The sequence below is a fragment of the Phyllobates terribilis genome, unplaced genomic scaffold, assembly GCF_046119375.1.
Source record: "Phyllobates terribilis strain yellow unplaced genomic scaffold, ASM4611937v1 Scaffold_123__1_contigs__length_5148117, whole genome shotgun sequence".
NCBI lineage: Eukaryota > Metazoa > Chordata > Amphibia > Anura > Dendrobatidae > Phyllobates > Phyllobates terribilis.
The window spans coordinates 2,182,891-2,200,836 of NW_027362883.1; the positions used below are offsets into that span (position 1 = coordinate 2,182,891).

At 44.6% G+C, this 17,946-nt stretch overlaps 12 non-coding genes and 1 pseudogene across 12 annotated transcripts; all 13 read left to right on the forward strand.

Moving 5' to 3' along the window:
• Window positions 1-1,647: 1,647 nt before the first annotated feature.
• On the forward strand, window positions 1,648-1,838 carry LOC141202596 (U2 spliceosomal RNA). The gene has a single exon (XR_012273833.1). It is a non-coding gene; the product is annotated as a U2 spliceosomal RNA (small nuclear RNA).
• Window positions 1,839-2,953: 1,115 nt separating this feature from the next.
• LOC141202116 (U2 spliceosomal RNA) lies at window positions 2,954-3,144 on the forward strand. The gene has a single exon (XR_012273399.1). It is a non-coding gene; the product is annotated as a U2 spliceosomal RNA (small nuclear RNA).
• A 1,115-nt stretch (window positions 3,145-4,259) lies between these two features.
• Window positions 4,260-4,450, forward strand: LOC141202117 (U2 spliceosomal RNA). The gene has a single exon (XR_012273400.1). It is a non-coding gene; the product is annotated as a U2 spliceosomal RNA (small nuclear RNA).
• Window positions 4,451-5,565: 1,115 nt separating this feature from the next.
• LOC141202118 (U2 spliceosomal RNA) lies at window positions 5,566-5,756 on the forward strand. Its single transcript, XR_012273401.1, has one exon. It is a non-coding gene; the product is annotated as a U2 spliceosomal RNA (small nuclear RNA).
• Window positions 5,757-6,868: 1,112 nt separating this feature from the next.
• Window positions 6,869-7,059, forward strand: LOC141202119 (U2 spliceosomal RNA). The gene has a single exon (XR_012273402.1). It is a non-coding gene; the product is annotated as a U2 spliceosomal RNA (small nuclear RNA).
• Window positions 7,060-8,174: 1,115 nt separating this feature from the next.
• LOC141202120 (U2 spliceosomal RNA) lies at window positions 8,175-8,365 on the forward strand. Its single transcript, XR_012273403.1, has one exon. It is a non-coding gene; the product is annotated as a U2 spliceosomal RNA (small nuclear RNA).
• A 1,115-nt stretch (window positions 8,366-9,480) lies between these two features.
• LOC141202313 (U2 spliceosomal RNA) lies at window positions 9,481-9,671 on the forward strand. Its single transcript, XR_012273590.1, has one exon. It is a non-coding gene; the product is annotated as a U2 spliceosomal RNA (small nuclear RNA).
• A 1,115-nt stretch (window positions 9,672-10,786) lies between these two features.
• On the forward strand, window positions 10,787-10,977 carry LOC141202122 (U2 spliceosomal RNA). Its single transcript, XR_012273405.1, has one exon. It is a non-coding gene; the product is annotated as a U2 spliceosomal RNA (small nuclear RNA).
• A 1,112-nt stretch (window positions 10,978-12,089) lies between these two features.
• LOC141202694 (U2 spliceosomal RNA) lies at window positions 12,090-12,205 on the forward strand (annotated as a pseudogene).
• A 524-nt stretch (window positions 12,206-12,729) lies between these two features.
• On the forward strand, window positions 12,730-12,913 carry LOC141202490 (U2 spliceosomal RNA). The gene has a single exon (XR_012273762.1). It is a non-coding gene; the product is annotated as a U2 spliceosomal RNA (small nuclear RNA).
• A 1,115-nt stretch (window positions 12,914-14,028) lies between these two features.
• On the forward strand, window positions 14,029-14,219 carry LOC141202123 (U2 spliceosomal RNA). The gene has a single exon (XR_012273406.1). It is a non-coding gene; the product is annotated as a U2 spliceosomal RNA (small nuclear RNA).
• A 1,115-nt stretch (window positions 14,220-15,334) lies between these two features.
• On the forward strand, window positions 15,335-15,525 carry LOC141202194 (U2 spliceosomal RNA). Its single transcript, XR_012273476.1, has one exon. It is a non-coding gene; the product is annotated as a U2 spliceosomal RNA (small nuclear RNA).
• A 1,115-nt stretch (window positions 15,526-16,640) lies between these two features.
• Window positions 16,641-16,831, forward strand: LOC141202124 (U2 spliceosomal RNA). Its single transcript, XR_012273407.1, has one exon. It is a non-coding gene; the product is annotated as a U2 spliceosomal RNA (small nuclear RNA).
• The last annotated feature ends 1,115 nt before the right edge of the window (window positions 16,832-17,946 follow it).

A 17,946-nucleotide genomic window follows, 5' to 3' on the forward strand; every position in this document is an offset into this window, starting at 1 on the left:
ATTTTTGGTGAATGGGTGGTTAAGTGAGAAAGTGAGAATTAAATCAGGAGTGCGTCAGGGGTGCCCTATGTCCCCTTTTTTGTTTATTAGTGTGATTGAAGTGTTGATGTGTATGGTTAGGAAGGATAAGGTTATGAGAGGTGTGATGATTCCTGGGAGTAATGGAAAGGATGTGAGAATTCTAGGTTACATGGATGATGTAGTGATTGTGAGTGGGAATATGGCTGCGATGAGTAGGGCAAGGTTGATATTAAGTTTGTTTTGTAGTGTCTCAGCTTTTAAGGTCAATTGGACTAAGAGTTCCTTTAAATGTTTTGGTGAGAGGAATGTACGGATGGATGGTGTGAGGTGTGAGGATGGTGCAATAAAGGTGCTTGGGATTAAGTTTAATGATGATTTGAAAGGAAATGAGAGTTGGGAAGATTGTGGGGTGAGAGTGGTGCGCAAGTTGAATTTTTGGCGAATGAGAGAATTAACTCTGACTGGGAAAGTTCTGATTATTAAGGCGGTTATTTTGCCTATTTTGTTGTTTGTTGCGAATGTATATCCTGCTGCTTTTAAGAAAATTAGGAAAACTGAGAAATTCATCTTTAATTTTCTTTGGGGAAGTCGCATGGAGAAATTGAAACGGGAATATGTCTATAAGTTATGTGTAAATGGTGGTTTGGATTTTCCAAATATTGATTTCTTTTTAGGGATTGGTTACGTGAAAATGGTGGTGGTGGTTCTAGGGAAAAGTAATAAGTGTGCTTATATGATGAAGTATTCGGCTGGATGGATGCTTTATGGCTTAAAGTGGGTCAAAAGGGATGCTAGAGTGCCTGTTGCTTTTAAGTGTCCTGTATGGTATGGTTGTGTTGAGAAATTTGTAAGGAAGTATGATTTGTTGTCCGTTAACATGAGTGATTTTAGGCAAAAGAAGAAAGTCATTAGGATGGTGCGTGAGCGTGAGGTGGTATGTAATATCAATGGGTTGAGAGGGGAGGAAGTAACCGAGATGTGGAGAAAATTAAGTATAGATGGTGTGACTAACAGACAGAGAGATATTGCTTGGATGCTATTGCATGACATTTTGCCTGTTAGAGATGTGCAAAAGAAGAGGGATTTAGTTAAATCTGAGGTATGCCCGAGGGATGGATGTGGTTTGAGAGAGCATGTTAGACATATGGTATGGGATTGTGATTTTGCATATGATGTATGGAAGGGTATAGGGGGACTTTGCAAGGAATTGGTGAGTGTAAAGTATGTTAATTGGAAACTTGCTATGTTTGGGATGGGTGCATGTAGTAGAATTAAGGATAGGATTTTATGGTTGTTGGTGGTGTGTGTAATTGAAAGTTTGTGGGATGCGAGGAATTTGTTAGTTTTTAAAAGGAAGAAAATGTCAGTTAATGAATGTTTGAGATTGATTCTGTCACGTATGTATGTAATATACCTCTGGGATCAGGAACATGGAAGTATTATAGATGCTGAAGGGATCTGGAAGTTTAAAAAGTGGAGGTTTTTGGTAAAGTTTAATTAGTAGTGTATAATGTACCTGATGATAAGGTTTGGTTTTATTTTTGATTATATAACAAGTGTGATGAAAGGCTAAGTGTCAATGAAAGGCTTTTGTAAGTCGATTTGATTGAGCTTATGCTCCGGCCTATCTGATTTGGTTAAAAAAAAAAAAAAAAAAAAAAAAATCTGTTCTTATCAGTTTAATATCTGATACGTCCCCTATCTGGGGACCATATATTAAATGGATTTTTAGAACAGGGAGATGGAAAAAGAGCTTGCTCTGTCCACTCCACGCATTGACCTGGTATTGCAGTATCTCCAGGACCGGTGCACCCCTTCTTTAATGCAGTTTCTAAAATCAGAAAGAATTGAATTCAATGTTTTTTGTTCATTTTGCTTGTTTGTCGGATTTGGGGATGGACTCTTTGGCTTTGCTTTTCTTCTCCTCATTGGATTTTTCATGTTCAAAGTTGCAGAAGCCAGATTACAAGCTCATTTTGGTTCAACTTCAGCAACTGTGCATTGCATTGCCATGTAATGTGATGCAATGCTATCTTTCTAGCTCTCCCTTTTTACTTCCTTTTGGATAAACAGACATATTAGGCAAGCATTTTGGAGCTTTCACCTAAATAACTACAGGTGGTGAGATAAGCTGCACAATATAATTGACCTTTCAGTATATTGTTGCACACACACCATCTATTTAGCAAATGCCCTTGTTATCAACAGCAGCCTTTTAAACTCACCTGAGCTAACAGGTTTGTGCGCTGGTTACTCTGCTGCGCTTAAAATTTCTTTTTTGGTTTGCTACAATGCCTTTTCTGAAACGTTGTCTCCTTCTGCTGGAACACTGACTTCTTTCATTTAATGCCTGCAGACTATAAAAGAGAACCCAACCCAAAAAGTTTGGTTGATTAGTCTGTGGCATTCTGTTAAACTGTTGCTTATGGCGGTCTCTGTGAGCTTCTCAGCGACATTCAGCCAGCCAGGTATCCTGCCTGCAGTAGATGGAATGTGGCAATGGAACGCTGGCTGCGCGTGTCATAATAGGCTCTGAGCCTTTATATACCTGTGCACAGCAGCAGCCACCTTCAGTCTGCTGCTGGACAGCCAGCAGCAGCAGCAGCAGGAGAGGTATGTAATCAGGAGCCCTCCTGCTAAGGGTAGACAGCTGCTCGTTCCACCCCACCCCCCGCCTTAATTGGTTCTCCTCCCTTCCAACGGTGTTGAGGCGGGTGGGAACAGCAGGGGGTGAAGGTGCTGTGTTTAAAGAGGTGGAGTTATGCAGATCTAAAACGCGTGGATTGCAGCAGCAGCAAGCCGAAAATTGCAGGCATGTAAGGTATCTAGAGGTTGACAACATGTCTTCTTAACGGGAGTCCAGGAGCTCATCTCCACAAATGGACTTTTCAGGATCCTTGGGTGGCTCCGTAGTTTGAAACCAATTCTGGTTATCGCTTCTCGGCCTTTTGGCTAAGATCAAGTGTAGTATCTGTTCTTATCAGTTTAATATCTGATACGTCCCCTATCTGGGGACCATATATTAAATGGATTTTTAGAACAGGGAGATGGAAAAAGAGCTTGCTCTGTCCACTCCACGCATTGACCTGGTATTGCAGTATCTCCAGGACCGGTGCACCCCTTCTTTAATGCAGTTTCTAAAATCAGAAAGAATTGAATTCAATGTTTTTTGTTCATTTTGCTTGTTTGTCGGATTTGGGGATGGACTCTTTGGCTTTGCTTTTCTTCTCCTCATTGGATTTTTCATGTTCAAAGTTGCAGAAGCCAGATTACAAGCTCATTTTGGTTCAACTTCAGCAACTGTGCATTGCATTGCCATGTAATGTGATGCAATGCTATCTTTCTAGCTCTCCCTTTTTACTTCCTTTTGGATAAACAGACATATTAGGCAAGCATTTTGGAGCTTTCACCTAAATAACTACAGGTGGTGAGATAAGCTGCACAATATAATTGACCTTTCAGTATATTGTTGCACACACACCATCTATTTAGCAAATGCCCTTGTTATCAACAGCAGCCTTTTAAACTCACCTGAGCTAACAGGTATGTGCGCTGGTTACTCTGCTGCGCTTAAAATTTCTTTTTTGGTTTGCTACAATGCCTTTTCTGAAACGTTGTCTCCTTCTGCTGGAACACTGACTTCTTTCATTTAATGCCTGCAGACTATAAAAGAGAACCCAACCCAAAAAGTTTGGTTGATTAGTCTGTGGCATTCTGTTAAACTGTTGCTTATGGCGGTCTCTGTGAGCTTCTCAGTGACATTCAGCCAGCCAGGTATCCTGCCTGCAGTAGATGGAATGTGGCAATGGAACGCTGGCTGCGCGTGTCATAATAGGCTCTGAGCCTTTATATACCTGTGCACAGCAGCAGCCACCTTCAGTCTGCTGCTGGACAGCCAGCAGCAGCAGCAGCAGGTGAGGTATGTAATCAGGAGCCCTCCTGCTAAGGGTAGACAGCTGCTCGTTCCACCCCACCCCCCGCCTTAATTGGTTCTCCTCCCTTCCAACGGTGTTGAGGCAGGTGGGAACAGCAGGGGGTGAAGGTGCTGTGTTTAAAGAGGTGGAGTTATGCAGATCTAAAACGCGTGGATTGCAGCAGCAGCAAGCCGAAAAGTGCAGGCATGTAAGGGATCTAGAGGTTGACAACATGTCTTCTTAACGGGAGTCCAGGAGCTCATCTCCACAAATGGACTTTTCAGGATCCTTGGGTGGCTCCGTAGTTTGAAACCAATTCTGGTTATCGCTTCTCGGCCTTTTGGCTAAGATCAAGTGTAGTATCTGTTCTTATCAGTTTAATATCTGATACGTCCCCTATCTGGGGACCATATATTAAATGGATTTTTAGAACAGGGAGATGGAAAAAGAGCTTGCTCTGTCCACTCCACGCATTGACCTGGTATTGCAGTATCTCCAGGACCGGTGCACCCCTTCTTTAATTCAGTTTCTAAAATCAGAAAGAATTGAATTCAATGTTTTTTGTTCATTTTGCTTGTTTGTCGGATTTGGGGATGGACTCTTTGGCTTTGCTTTTCTTCTCCTCATTGGATTTTTCATGTTCAAAGTTGCAGAAGCCAGATTACAAGCTCATTTTGGTTCAACTTCAGCAACTGTGCATTGCATTGCCATGTAATGTGATGCAATGCTATCTTTCTAGCTCTCCCTTTTTACTTCCTTTTGGATAAACAGACATATTAGGCAAGCATTTTGGAGCTTTCACCTAAATAACTACAGGTGGTGAGATAAGCTGCACAATATAATTGACCTTTCAGTATATTGTTGCACACACACCATCTATTTAGCAAATGCCCTTGTTATCAACAGCAGCCTTTTAAACTCACCTGAGCTAACAGGTATGTGCGCTGGTTACTCTGCTGCGCTTAAAATTTCTTTTTTGGTTTGCTACAATGCCTTTTCTGAAACGTTGTCTCCTTCTGCTGGAACACTGACTTCTTTCATTTAATGCCTGCAGACTATAAAAGAGAACCCAACCCAAAAAGTTTGGTTGATTAGTCTGTGGCATTCTGTTAAACTGTTGCTTATGGCGGTCTCTGTGAGCTTCTCAGCGACATTCAGCCAGCCAGGTATCCTGCCTGCAGTAGATGGAATGTGGCAATGGAACGCTGGCTGCGCGTGTCATAATAGGCTCTGAGCCTTTATATACCTGTGCACAGCAGCAGCCACCTTCAGTCTGCTGCTGGACAGCCAGCAGCAGCAGCAGCAGGAGAGGTATGTAATCAGGAGCCCTCCTGCTAAGGGTAGACAGCTGCTCGTTCCACCCCACCCCCCGCCTTAATTGGTTCTCCTCCCTTCCAACGGTGTTGAGGCGGGTGGGAACAGCAGGGGGTGAAGGTGCTGTGTTTAAAGAGGTGGAGTTATGCAGATCTAAAACGCGTGGATTGCAGCAGCAGCAAGCCGAAAAGTGCAGGCATGTAAGGGATCTAGAGGTTGACAACATGTCTTCTTAACGGGAGTCCAGGAGCTCATCTCCACAAATGGACTTTTCAGGATCCTTGGGTGGCTCCGTAGTTTGAAACCAATTCTGGTTATCGCTTCTCGGCCTTTTGGCTAAGATCAAGTGTAGTATCTGTTCTTATCAGTTTAATATCTGATACGTCCCCTATCTGGGGACCATATATTAAATGGATTTTTAGAACAGGGAGATGGAAAAAGAGCTTGCTCTGTCCACTCCACGCATTGACCTGGTATTGCAGTATCTCCAGGACCGGTGCACCCCTTCTTTAATGCAGTTTCTAAAATCAGAAAGAATTGAATTCAATGTTTTTTGTTCATTTTGCTTGTTTGTCGGATTTGGGGATGGACTCTTTGGCTTTGCTTTTCTTCTCCTCATTGGATTTTTCATGTTCAAAGTTGCAGAAGCCAGATTACAAGCTCATTTTGGTTCAACTTCAGCAACTGTGCATTGCATTGCCATGTAATGTGATGCAATGCTATCTTTCTAGCTCTCCCTTTTTACTTCCTTTTGGATAAACAGACATATTAGGCAAGCATTTTGGAGCTTTCACCTAAATAACTACAGGTGGTGAGATAAGCTGCACAATATAATTGACCTTTCAGTATATTGTTGCACACACACCATCTATTTAGCAAATGCCCTTGTTATCAACAGCAGCCTTTTAAACTCACCTGAGCTAACAGGTATGTGCGCTGGTTACTCTGCTGCGCTTAAAATTTCTTTTTTGGTTTGCTACAATGCCTTTTCTGAAACGTTGTCTCCTTCTGCTGGAACACTGACTTCTTTCATTTAATGCCTGCAGACTATAAAAGAGAACCCAACCCAAAAAGTTTGGTTGATTAGTCTGTGGCATTCTGTTAAACTGTTGCTTATGGCGGTCTCTGTGAGCTTCTCAGCGACATTCAGCCAGCCAGGTATCCTGCCTGCAGTAGATGGAATGTGGCAATGGAACGCTGGCTGCGCGTGTCATAATAGGCTCTGAGCCTTTATATACCTGTGCACAGCAGCAGCCACCTTCAGTCTGCTGCTGGACAGCCAGCAGCAGCAGCAGGAGAGGTATGTAATCAGGAGCCCTCCTGCTAAGGGTAGACAGCTGCTCGTTCCACCCCACCCCCCGCCTTAATTGGTTCTCCTCCCTTCCAACGGTGTTGAGGCGGGTGGGAACAGCAGGGGGTGAAGGTGCTGTGTTTAAAGAGGTGGAGTTATGCAGATCTAAAACGCGTGGATTGCAGCAGCAGCAAGCCGAAAAGTGCAGGCATGTAAGGGATCTAGAGGTTGACAACATGTCTTCTTAACGGGAGTCCAGGAGCTCATCTCCACAAATGGACTTTTCAGGATCCTTGGGTGGCTCCGTAGTTTGAAACCAATTCTGGTTATCGCTTCTCGGCCTTTTGGCTAAGATCAAGTGTAGTATCTGTTCTTATCAGTTTAATATCTGATACGTCCCCTATCTGGGGACCATATATTAAATGGATTTTTAGAACAGGGAGATGGAAAAAGAGCTTGCTCTGTCCACTCCACGCATTGACCTGGTATTGCAGTATCTCCAGGACCGGTGCACCCCTTCTTTAATGCAGTTTCTAAAATCAGAAAGAATTGAATTCAATGTTTTTTGTTCATTTTGCTTGTTTGTCGGATTTGGGGATGGACTCTTTGGCTTTGCTTTTCTTCTCCTCATTGGATTTTTCATGTTCAAAGTTGCAGAAGCCAGATTACAAGCTCATTTTGGTTCAACTTCAGCAACTGTGCATTGCATTGCCATGTAATGTGATGCAATGCTATCTTTCTAGCTCTCCCTTTTTACTTCCTTTTGGATAAACAGACATATTAGGCAAGCATTTTGGAGCTTTCACCTAAATAACTACAGGTGGTGAGATAAGCTGCACAATATAATTGACCTTTCAGTATATTGTTGCACACACACCATCTATTTAGCAAATGCCCTTGTTATCAACAGCAGCCTTTTAAACTCACCTGAGCTAACAGGTATGTGCGCTGGTTACTCTGCTGCGCTTAAAATTTCTTTTTTGGTTTGCTACAATGCCTTTTCTGAAACGTTGTCTCCTTCTGCTGGAACACTGACTTCTTTCATTTAATGCCTGCAGACTATAAAAGAGAACCCAACCCAAAAAGTTTGGTTGATTAGTCTGTGGCATTCTGTTAAACTGTTGCTTATGGCGGTCTCTGTGAGCTTCTCAGCGACATTCAGCCAGCCAGGTATCCTGCCTGCAGTAGATGGAATGTGGCAATGGAACGCTGGCTGCGCGTGTCATAATAGGCTCTGAGCCTTTATATACCTGTGCACAGCAGCAGCCACCTTCAGTCTGCTGCTGGACAGCCAGCAGCAGCAGCAGCAGGAGAGGTATGTAATCAGGAGCCCTCCTGCTAAGGTTAGACAGCTGCTCGTTCCACCCCACCCCCCGCCTTAATTGGTTCTCCTCCCTTCCAACGGTGTTGAGGCGGGTGGGAACAGCAGGGGGTGAAGGTGCTGTGTTTAAAGAGGTGGAGTTATGCAGATCTAAAACGCGTGGATTGCAGCAGCAGCAAGCCGAAAAGTGCAGGCATGTAAGGGATCTAGAGGTTGACAACATGTCTTCTTAACGGGAGTCCAGGAGCTCATCTCCACAAATGGACTTTTCAGGATCCTTGGGTGGCTCCGTAGTTTGAAACCAATTCTGGTTATCGCTTCTCGGCCTTTTGGCTAAGATCAAGTGTAGTATCTGTTCTTATCAGTTTAATATCTGATACGTCCCCTATCTGGGGACCATATATTAAATGGATTTTTAGAACAGGGAGATGGAAAAAGAGCTTGCTCTGTCCACTCCACGCATTGACCTGGTATTGCAGTATCTCCAGGACCGGTGCACCCCTTCTTTAATGCAATTTCTAAAATCAGAAAGAATTGAATTCAATGTTTTTTGTTCATTTTGCTTGTTTGTCGGATTTGGGGATGGACTCTTTGGCTTTGCTTTTCTTCTCCTCATTGGATTTTTCATGTTCAAAGTTGCAGAAGCCAGATTACAAGCTCATTTTGGTTCAACTTCAGCAACTGTGCATTGCATTGCCATGTAATGTGATGCAATGCTATCTTTCTAGCTCTCCCTTTTTACTTCCTTTTGGATAAACAGACATATTAGGCAAGCATTTTGGAGCTTTCACCTAAATAACTACAGGTGGTGAGATAAGCTGCACAATATAATTGACCTTTCAGTATATTGTTGCACACACACCATCTATTTAGCAAATGCCCTTGTTATTAACAGCAGCCTTTTAAACTCACCTGAGCTAACAGGTATGTGCGCTGGTTACTCTGCTGCGCTTAAAATTTCTTTTTTGGTTTGCTACAATGCCTTTTCTGAAACGTTGTCTCCTTCTGCTGGAACACTGACTTCTTTCATTTAATGCCTGCAGACTATAAAAGAGAACCCAACCCAAAAAGTTTGGTTGATTAGTCTGTGGCATTCTGTTAAACTGTTGCTTATGGCGGTCTCTGTGAGCTTCTCAGCGACATTCAGCCAGCCAGGTATCCTGCCTGCAGTAGATGGAATGTGGCAATGGAACGCTGGCTGCGCGTGTCATAGTAGGCTCTGAGCCTTTATATACCTGTGCACAGCAGCAGCCACCTTCAGTCTGCTGCTGGACAGCCAGCAGCAGCAGCAGCAGGAGAGGTATGTAATCAGGAGCCCTCCTGCTAAGGGTAGACAGCTGCTCGTTCCACCCCACCCCCCGCCTTAATTGGTTCTCCTCCCTTCCAACGGTGTTGAGGCGGGTGGGAACAGCAGGGGGTGAAGGTGCTGTGTTTAAAGAGGTGGAGTTATGCAGATCTAAAACGCGTGGATTGCAGCAGCAGCAAGCCGAAAAGTGCAGGCATGTAAGGGATCTAGAGGTTGACAACATGTCTTCTTAACGGGAGTCCAGGAGCTCATCTCCACAAATGGACTTTTCAGGATCCTTGGGTGGCTCCGTAGTTTGAAACCAATTCTGGTTATCGCTTCTCGGCCTTTTGGCTAAGATCAAGTGTAGTATCTGTTCTTATCAGTTTAATATCTGATACGTCCCCTATCTGGGGACCATATAATAAATGGATTTTTAGAACAGGGAGATGGAAAAAGAGCTTGCTCTGTCCACTCCACGCATTGACCTGGTATTGCAGTATCTCCAGGACCGGTGCACCCCTTCTTTAATGCAGTTTCTAAAATCAGAAAGAATTGAATTCAATGTTTTTTGTTCATTTTGCTTGTTTGTCGGATTTGGGGATGGACTCTTTGGCTTTGCTTTTCTTCTCCTCATTGGATTTTTCATGTTCAAAGTTGCAGAAGGCAGATTACAAGCTCATTTTGGTTCAACTTCAGCAACTGTGCATTGCATTGCCATGTAATGTGATGCAATGCTATCTTTCTAGCTCTCCCTTTTTACTTCCTTTTGGATAAACAGACATATTAGGCAAGCATTTTGGAGCTTTCACCTAAATAACTACAGGTGGTGAGATAAGCTGCACAATATAATTGACCTTTCAGTATATTGTTGCACACACACCATCTATTTAGCAAATGCCCTTGTTATCAACAGCAGCCTTTTAAACTCACCTGAGCTAACAGGTATGTGCGCTGGTTACTCTGCTGCGCTTAAAATTTCTTTTTTGGTTTGCTACAATGCCTTTTCTGAAACGTTGTCTCCTTCTGCTGGAACACTGACTTCTTTCATTTAATGCCTGCAGACTATAAAAGAGAACCCAACCCAAAAAGTTTGGTTGATTAGTCTGTGGCATTCTGTTAAACTGTTGCTTATGGCGGTCTCTGTGAGCTTCTCAGCGACATTCAGCCAGCCAGGTATCCTGCCTGCAGTAGATGGAATGTGGCAATGGAACGCTGGCTGCGCGTGTCATAATAGGCTCTGAGCCTTTATATACCTGTGCACAGCAGCAGCCACCTTCAGTCTGCTGCTGGACAGCCAGCAGCAGCAGCAGCAGGAGAGGTATGTAATCAGGAGCCCTCCTGCTAAGGGTAGACAGCTGCTCGTTCCACCCCACCCCCCGCCTTAATTGGTTCTCCTCCCTTCCAACGGTGTTGAGGCGTGTGGGAACAGCAGGGGGTGAAGGTGCTGTGTTTAAAGAGGTGGAGTTATGCAGATCTAAAACGCGTGGATTGCAGCAGCAGCAAGCCGAAAAGTGCAGGCATGTAAGGGATCTAGAGGTTGACAACATGTCTTCTTAACGGGAGTCCAGGAGCTCATCTCCACAAATGGACTTTTCAGGATCCTTGGGTGGCTCCGTAGTTTGAAACCAATTCTGGTTATCGCTTCTCGGCCTTTTGGCTAAGATCAAGTGTAGTATCTGTTCTTATCAGTTTAATATCTGATACGTCCCCTATCTGGGGACCATATATTAAATGGATTTTTAGAACAGGGAGATGGAAAAAGAGCTTGCTCTGTCCACTCCACGCATTGACCTGGTATTGCAGTATCTCCAGGACCGGTGCACCCCTTCTTTAATGCAGTTTCTAAAATCAGAAAGAATTGAATTCAATGTTTTTTGTTCATTTTGCTTGTTTGTCGGATTTGGGGATGGACTCTTTGGCTTTGCTTTTCTTCTCCTCATTGGATTTTTCATGTTCAAAGTTGCAGAAGGCAGATTACAAGCTCATTTTGGTTCAACTTCAGCAACTGTGCATTGCATTGCCATGTAATGTGATGCAATGCTATCTTTCTAGCTCTCCCTTTTTACTTCCTTTTGGATAAACAGACATATTAGGCAAGCATTTTGGAGCTTTCACCTAAATAACTACAGGTGGTGAGATAAGCTGCACAATATAATTGACCTTTCAGTATATTGTTGCACACACACCATCTATTTAGCAAATGCCCTTGTTATCAACAGCAGCCTTTTAAACTCACCTGAGCTAACAGGTATGTGCGCTGGTTACTCTGCTGCGCTTAAAATTTCTTTTTTGGTTTGCTACAATGCCTTTTCTGAAACGTTGTCTCCTTCTGCTGGAACACTGACTTTCATTTAATGCCTGCAGACTATAAAAGAGAACCCAACCCAAAAAGTTTGGTTGATTAGTCTGTGGCATTCTGTTAAACTGTTGCTTATGGCGGTCTCTGTGAGCTTCTCAGCGACATTCAGCCAGCCAGGTATCCTGCCTGCAGTAGATGGAATGTGGCAATGGAACGCTGGCTGCGCGTGTCATAATAGGCTCTGAGCCTTTATATACCTGTGCACAGCAGCAGCCACCTTCAGTCTGCTGCTGGACAGCCAGCAGCAGCAGCAGCAGGAGAGGTATGTAATCAGGAGCCCTCCTGCTAAGGGTAGACAGCTGCTCGTTCCACCCCACCCCCCGCCTTAATTGGTTCTCCTCCCTTCCAACGGTGTTGAGGCGGGTGGGAACAGCAGGGGGTGAAGGTGCTGTGTTTAAAGAGGTGGAGTTATGCAGATCTAAAACGCGTGGATTGCAGCAGCAGCAAGCCGAAAAGTGCAGGCATGTAAGGGATCTAGAGGTTGACAACATGTCTTCTTAACGGGAGTCCAGGAGCTCATCTCCACAAATGGACTTTTCAGGATCCTTGGGTGGCTCCGTAGTTTGAAACCAATTCTGGTTATCGCTTCTCGGCCTTTTGGCTAAGATCAAGTGTAGTATCTTTTGAAAAGGCAGTTTTGTCCTTGGGCTGCCCTAGTAAATTGATGCATATTACACACTGGTTTGGTGCACTTGTTAGTACGCCAGGTGGCTCATAGAGTTATCTGATGGAAAACATGGCCCTCCAGGATCGAAGTCACTAGGCTGGGTAAGTGTGAGGGCTTTGGAGCAATGTGCCCCAGGAGTAGGCGCCCTGGTGGGAGTCCAAGCTTACTGGGACTGGGAACCCCAGAAAGACTTGGCTTCGTAGCACGCCGCACCTTTGCGAATCATACTTTCTGAGCAACCCCCCCTATTCCTGGCCTCCGGGCTAGGAAGGGGAATTTTTATAAACCCGGTCGGACGTCCGGTCAGCTTTGGGCTGAGAAACCAACACAGGCTCCAGCTCCACTAGGGTGGCAGCCTAGATGGAAGCTGGGAGCACGAAAACGGCTCTTCTCCGGCTTCGGCTAGGGAGAGCATCGGAGATCCCTGACCCTCGCTGTGGCCTTCTGGCTCGGAGGGATGGGGATGGTTTATTGGGGACCCTCTCCTCCGGGAAGGGTCCACATGAATCCTCGCCTCGTGCGCTGTTTTGGTGTGACTTCGGTCACATTTTTCAGTGCCTTGGATGCAGCTTCAATCAAAAAAAATCTGTTCTTATCAGTTTAATATCTGATACGTCCCCTATCTGGGGACCATATATTAAATGGATTTTTAGAACAGGGAGATGGAAAAAGAGCTTGCTCTGTCCACTCCACGCATTGACCTGGTATTGCAGTATCTCCAGGACCGGTGCACCCCTTCTTTAATGCAGTTTCTAAAATCAGAAAGAATTGAATTCAATGTTTTTTGTTCATTTTGCTTGTTTGTCGGATTTGGGGATGGACTCTTTGGCTTTGCTTTTCTTCTCCTCATTGGATTTTTCATGTTCAAAGTTGCAGAAGCCAGATTACAAGCTCATTTTGGTTCAACTTCAGCAACTGTGCATTGCATTGCCATGTAATGTGATGCAATGCTATCTTTCTAGCTCTCCCTTTTTACTTCCTTTTGGATAAACAGACATATTAGGCAAGCATTTTGGAGCTTTCACCTAAATAACTACAGGTGGTGAGATAAGCTGCACAATATAATTGACCTTTCAGTATATTGTTGCACACACACCATCTATTTAGCAAATGCCCTTGTTATCAACAGCAGCCTTTTAAACTCACCTGAGCTAACAGGTATGTGCGCTGGTTACTCTGCTGCGCTTAAAATTTCTTTTTTGGTTTGCTACAATGCCTTTTCTGAAACGTTGTCTCCTTCTGCTGGAACACTGACTTCTTTCATTTAATGTCTGCAGACTATAAAAGAGAACCCAACCCAAAAAGTTTGGTTGATTAGTCTGTGGCATTCTGTTAAACTGTTGCTTATGGCGGTCTCTGTGAGCTTCTCAGCGACATTCAGCCAGCCAGGTATCCTGCCTGCAGTAGATGGAATGTGGCAATGGAACGCTGGCTGCGCATGTCATAATAGGCTCTGAGCCTTTATATACCTGTGCACAGCAGCAGCCACCTTCAGTCTGCTGCTGGACAGCCAGCAGCAGCAGCAGCAGGAGAGGTATGTAATCAGGAGCCCTCCTGCTAAGGGTAGACAGCTGCTCGTTCCACCCCACCCCCCGCCTTAATTGGTTCTCCTCCCTTCCAACGGTGTTGAGGCGGGTGGGAACAGCAGGGGGTGAAGGTGCTGTGTTTAAAGAGGTGGAGTTATGCAGATCTAAAACGCGTGGATTGCAGCAGCAGCAAGCCGAAAAGTGCAGGCATGTAAGGGATCTAGAGGTTGACAACATGTCTTCTTAACGGGAGTCCAGGAGCTCATCTCCACAAATGGACTTTTCAGGATCCTTGGGTGGCTCCGTAGTTTGAAACCAATTCTGGTTATCGCTTCTCGGCCTTTTGGCTAAGATCAAGTGTAGTATCTGTTCTTATCAGTTTAATATCTGATACGTCCCCTATCTGGGGACCATATATTAAATGGATTTTTAGAACAGGGAGATGGAAAAAGAGCTTGCTCTGTCCACTCCACGCATTGACCTGGTATTGCAGTATCTCCAGGACCGGTGCACCCCTTCTTTAATGCAGTTTCTAAAATCAGAAAGAATTGAATTCAATGTTTTTTGTTCATTTTGCTTGTTTGTCGGATTTGGGGATGGACTCTTTGGCTTTGCTTTTCTTCTCCTCATTGGATTTTTCATGTTCAAAGTTGCAGAAGCCAGATTACAAGCTCATTTTGGTTCAACTTCAGCAACTGTGCATTGCATTGCCATGTAATGTGATGCAATGCTATCTTTCTAGCTCTCCCTTTTTACTTCCTTTTGGATAAACAGACATATTAGGCAAGCATTTTGGAGCTTTCACCTAAATAACTACAGGTGGTGAGATAAGCTGCACAATATAATTGACCTTTCAGTATATTGTTGCACACACACCATCTATTTAGCAAATGCCCTTGTTATCAACAGCAGCCTTTTAAACTCACCTGAGCTAACAGGTATGTGCGCTGGTTACTCTGCTGCGCTTAAAATTTCTTTTTTGGTTTGCTACAATGCCTTTTCTGAAACGTTGTCTCCTTCTGCTGGAACACTGACTTCTTTCATTTAATGCCTGCAGACTATAAAAGAGAACCCAACCCAAAAAGTTTGGTTGATTAGTCTGTGGCATTCTGTTAAACTGTTGCTTATGGCGGTCTCTGTGAGCTTCTCAGTGACATTCAGCCAGCCAGGTATCCTGCCTGCAGTAGATGGAATGTGGCAATGGAACGCTGGCTGCGCGTGTCATAATAGGCTCTGAGCCTTTATATACCTGTGCACAGCAGCAGCCACCTTCAGTCTGCTGCTGGACAGCCAGCAGCAGCAGCAGCAGGAGAGGTATGTAATCAGGAGCCCTCCTGCTAAGGGTAGACAGCTGCTCGTTCCACCCCACCCCCCGCCTTAATTGGTTCTCCTCCCTTCCAACGGTGTTGAGGCGGGTGGGAACAGCAGGGGGTGAAGGTGCTGTGTTTAAAGAGGTGGAGTTATGCAGATCTAAAACGCGTGGATTGCAGCAGCAGCAAGCCGAAAAGTGCAGGCATGTAAGGGATCTAGAGGTTGACAACATGTCTTCTTAACGGGAGTCCAGGAGCTCATCTCCACAAATGGACTTTTCAGGATCCTTGGGTGGCTCCGTAGTTTGAAACCAATTCTGGTTATCGCTTCTCGGCCTTTTGGCTAAGATCAAGTGTAGTATCTGTTCTTATCAGTTTAATATCTGATACGTCCCCTATCTGGGGACCATATATTAAATGGATTTTTAGAACAGGGAGATGGAAAAAGAGCTTGCTCTGTCCACTCCACGCATTGACCTGGTATTGCAGTATCTCCAGGACCGGTGCAACCCTTCTTTAATGCAGTTTCTAAAATCAGAAAGAATTGAATTCAATGTTTTTTGTTCATTTTGCTTGTTTGTCGGATTTGGGGGTGGACTCTTTGGCTTTGCTTTTCTTCTCCTCATTGGATTTTTCATGTTCAAAGTTGCAGAAGCCAGATTACAAGCTCATTTTGGTTCAACTTCAGCAACTGTGCATTGCATTGCCATGTAATGTGATGCAATGCTATCTTTCTAGCTCTCCCTTTTTACTTCCTTTTGGATAAACAGACATATTAGGCAAGCATTTTGGAGCTTTCACCTAAATAACTACAGGTGGTGAGATAAGCTGCACAATATAATTGACCTTTCAGTATATTGTTGCACACACACCATCTATTTAGCAAATGCCCTTGTTATCAACAGCAGCCTTTTAAACTCACCTGAGCTAACAGGTATGTGCGCTGGTTACTCTGCTGCGCTTAAAATTTCTTTTTTGGTTTGCTACAATGCCTTTTCTGAAACGTTGTCTCCTTCTGCTGGAACACTGACTTCTTTCATTTAATGCCTGCAGACTATAAAAGAGAACCCAACCCAAAAAGTTTGGTTGATTAGTCTGTGGCATTCTGTTAAACTGTTGCTTATGGCGGTCTCTGTGAGCTTCTCAGCGACATTCAGCCAGCCAGGTATCCTGCCTGCAGTAGATGGAATGTGGCAATGGAACGCTGGCTGCGCGTGTCATAATAGGCTCTGAGCCTTTATATACCTGTGCACAGCAGCAGCCACCTTCAGTCTGCTGCTGGACAGCCAGCAGCAGCAGCAGCAGGAGAGGTATGTAATCAGGAGCCCTCCTGCTAAGGGTAGACAGCTGCTCGTTCCACCCCACCCCCCGCCTTAATTGGTTCTCCTCCCTTCCAACGGTGTTGAGGCGGGTGGGAACAGCAGGGGGTGAAGGTGCTGTGTTTAAAGAGGTGGAGTTATGCAGATCTAAAACGCGTGGATTGCAGCAGCAGCAAGCCGAAAAGTGCAGGCATGTAAGGGATCTAGAGGTTGACAACATGTCTTCTTAACGGGAGTCCAGGAGCTCATCTCCACAAATGGACTTTTCAGGATCCTTGGGTGGCTCCGTAGTTTGAAACCAATTCTGGTTATCGCTTCTCGGCCTTTTGGCTAAGATCAAGTGTAGTATCTGTTCTTATCAGTTTAATATCTGATACGTCCCCTATCTGGGGACCATATATTAAATGGATTTTTAGAACAGGGAGATGGAAAAAGAGCTTGCTCTGTCCACTCCACGCATTGACCTGGTATTGCAGTATCTCCAGGACCGGTGCACCCCTTCTTTAATGCAGTTTCTAAAATCAGAAAGAATTGAATTCAATGTTTTTTGTTCATTTTGCTTGTTTGTCGGATTTGGGGATGGACTCTTTGGCTTTGCTTTTCTTCTCCTCATTGGATTTTTCATGTTCAAAGTTGCAGAAGCCAGATTACAAGCTCATTTTGGTTCAACTTCAGCAACTGTGCATTGCATTGCCATGTAATGTGATGCAATGCTATCTTTCTAGCTCTCCCTTTTTACTTCCTTTTGGATAAACAGACATATTAGGCAAGCATTTTGGAGCTTTCACCTAAATAACTACAGGTGGTGAGATAAGCTGCACAATATAATTGACCTTTCAGTATATTGTTGCACACACACCATCTATTTAGCAAATGCCCTTGTTATCAACAGCAGCCTTTTAAACTCACCTGAGCTAACAGGTATGTGCGCTGGTTACTCTGCTGCGCTTAAAATTTCTTTTTTGGTTTGCTACAATGCCTTTTCTGAAACGTTGTCTCCTTCTGCTGGAACACTGACTTCTTTCATTTAATGCCTGCAGACTATAAAAGAGAACCCAACCCAAAAAGTTTGGTTGATTAGTCTGTGGCATTCTGTTAAACTGTTGCTTATGGCGGTCTCTGTGAGCTTCTCAGCGACATTCAGCCAGCCAGGTATCCTGCCTGCAGTAGATGGAATGTGGCAATGGAACGCTGGCTGCGCGTGTCATAATAGGCTCTGAGCCTTTATATACCTGTGCACAGCAGCAGCCACCTTCAGTCTGCTGCTGGACAGCCAGCAGCAGCAGCAGCAGGAGAGGTATGTAATCAGGAGCCCTCCTGCTAAGGGTAGACAGCTGCTCGTTCCACCCCACCCCCCGCCTTAATTGGTTCTCCTCCCTTCCAACGGTGTTGAGGCGGGTGGGAACAGCAGGGGGTGAAGGTGCTGTGTTTAAAGAGGTGGAGTTATGCAGATCTAAAACGCGTGGATTGCAGCAGCAGCAAGCCGAAAAGTGCAGGCATGTAAGGGATCTAGAGGTTGACAACATGTCTTCTTAACGGGAGTCCAGGAGCTCATCTCCACAAATGGACTTTTCAGGATCCTTGGGTGGCTCCGTAGTTTGAAACCAATTCTGGTT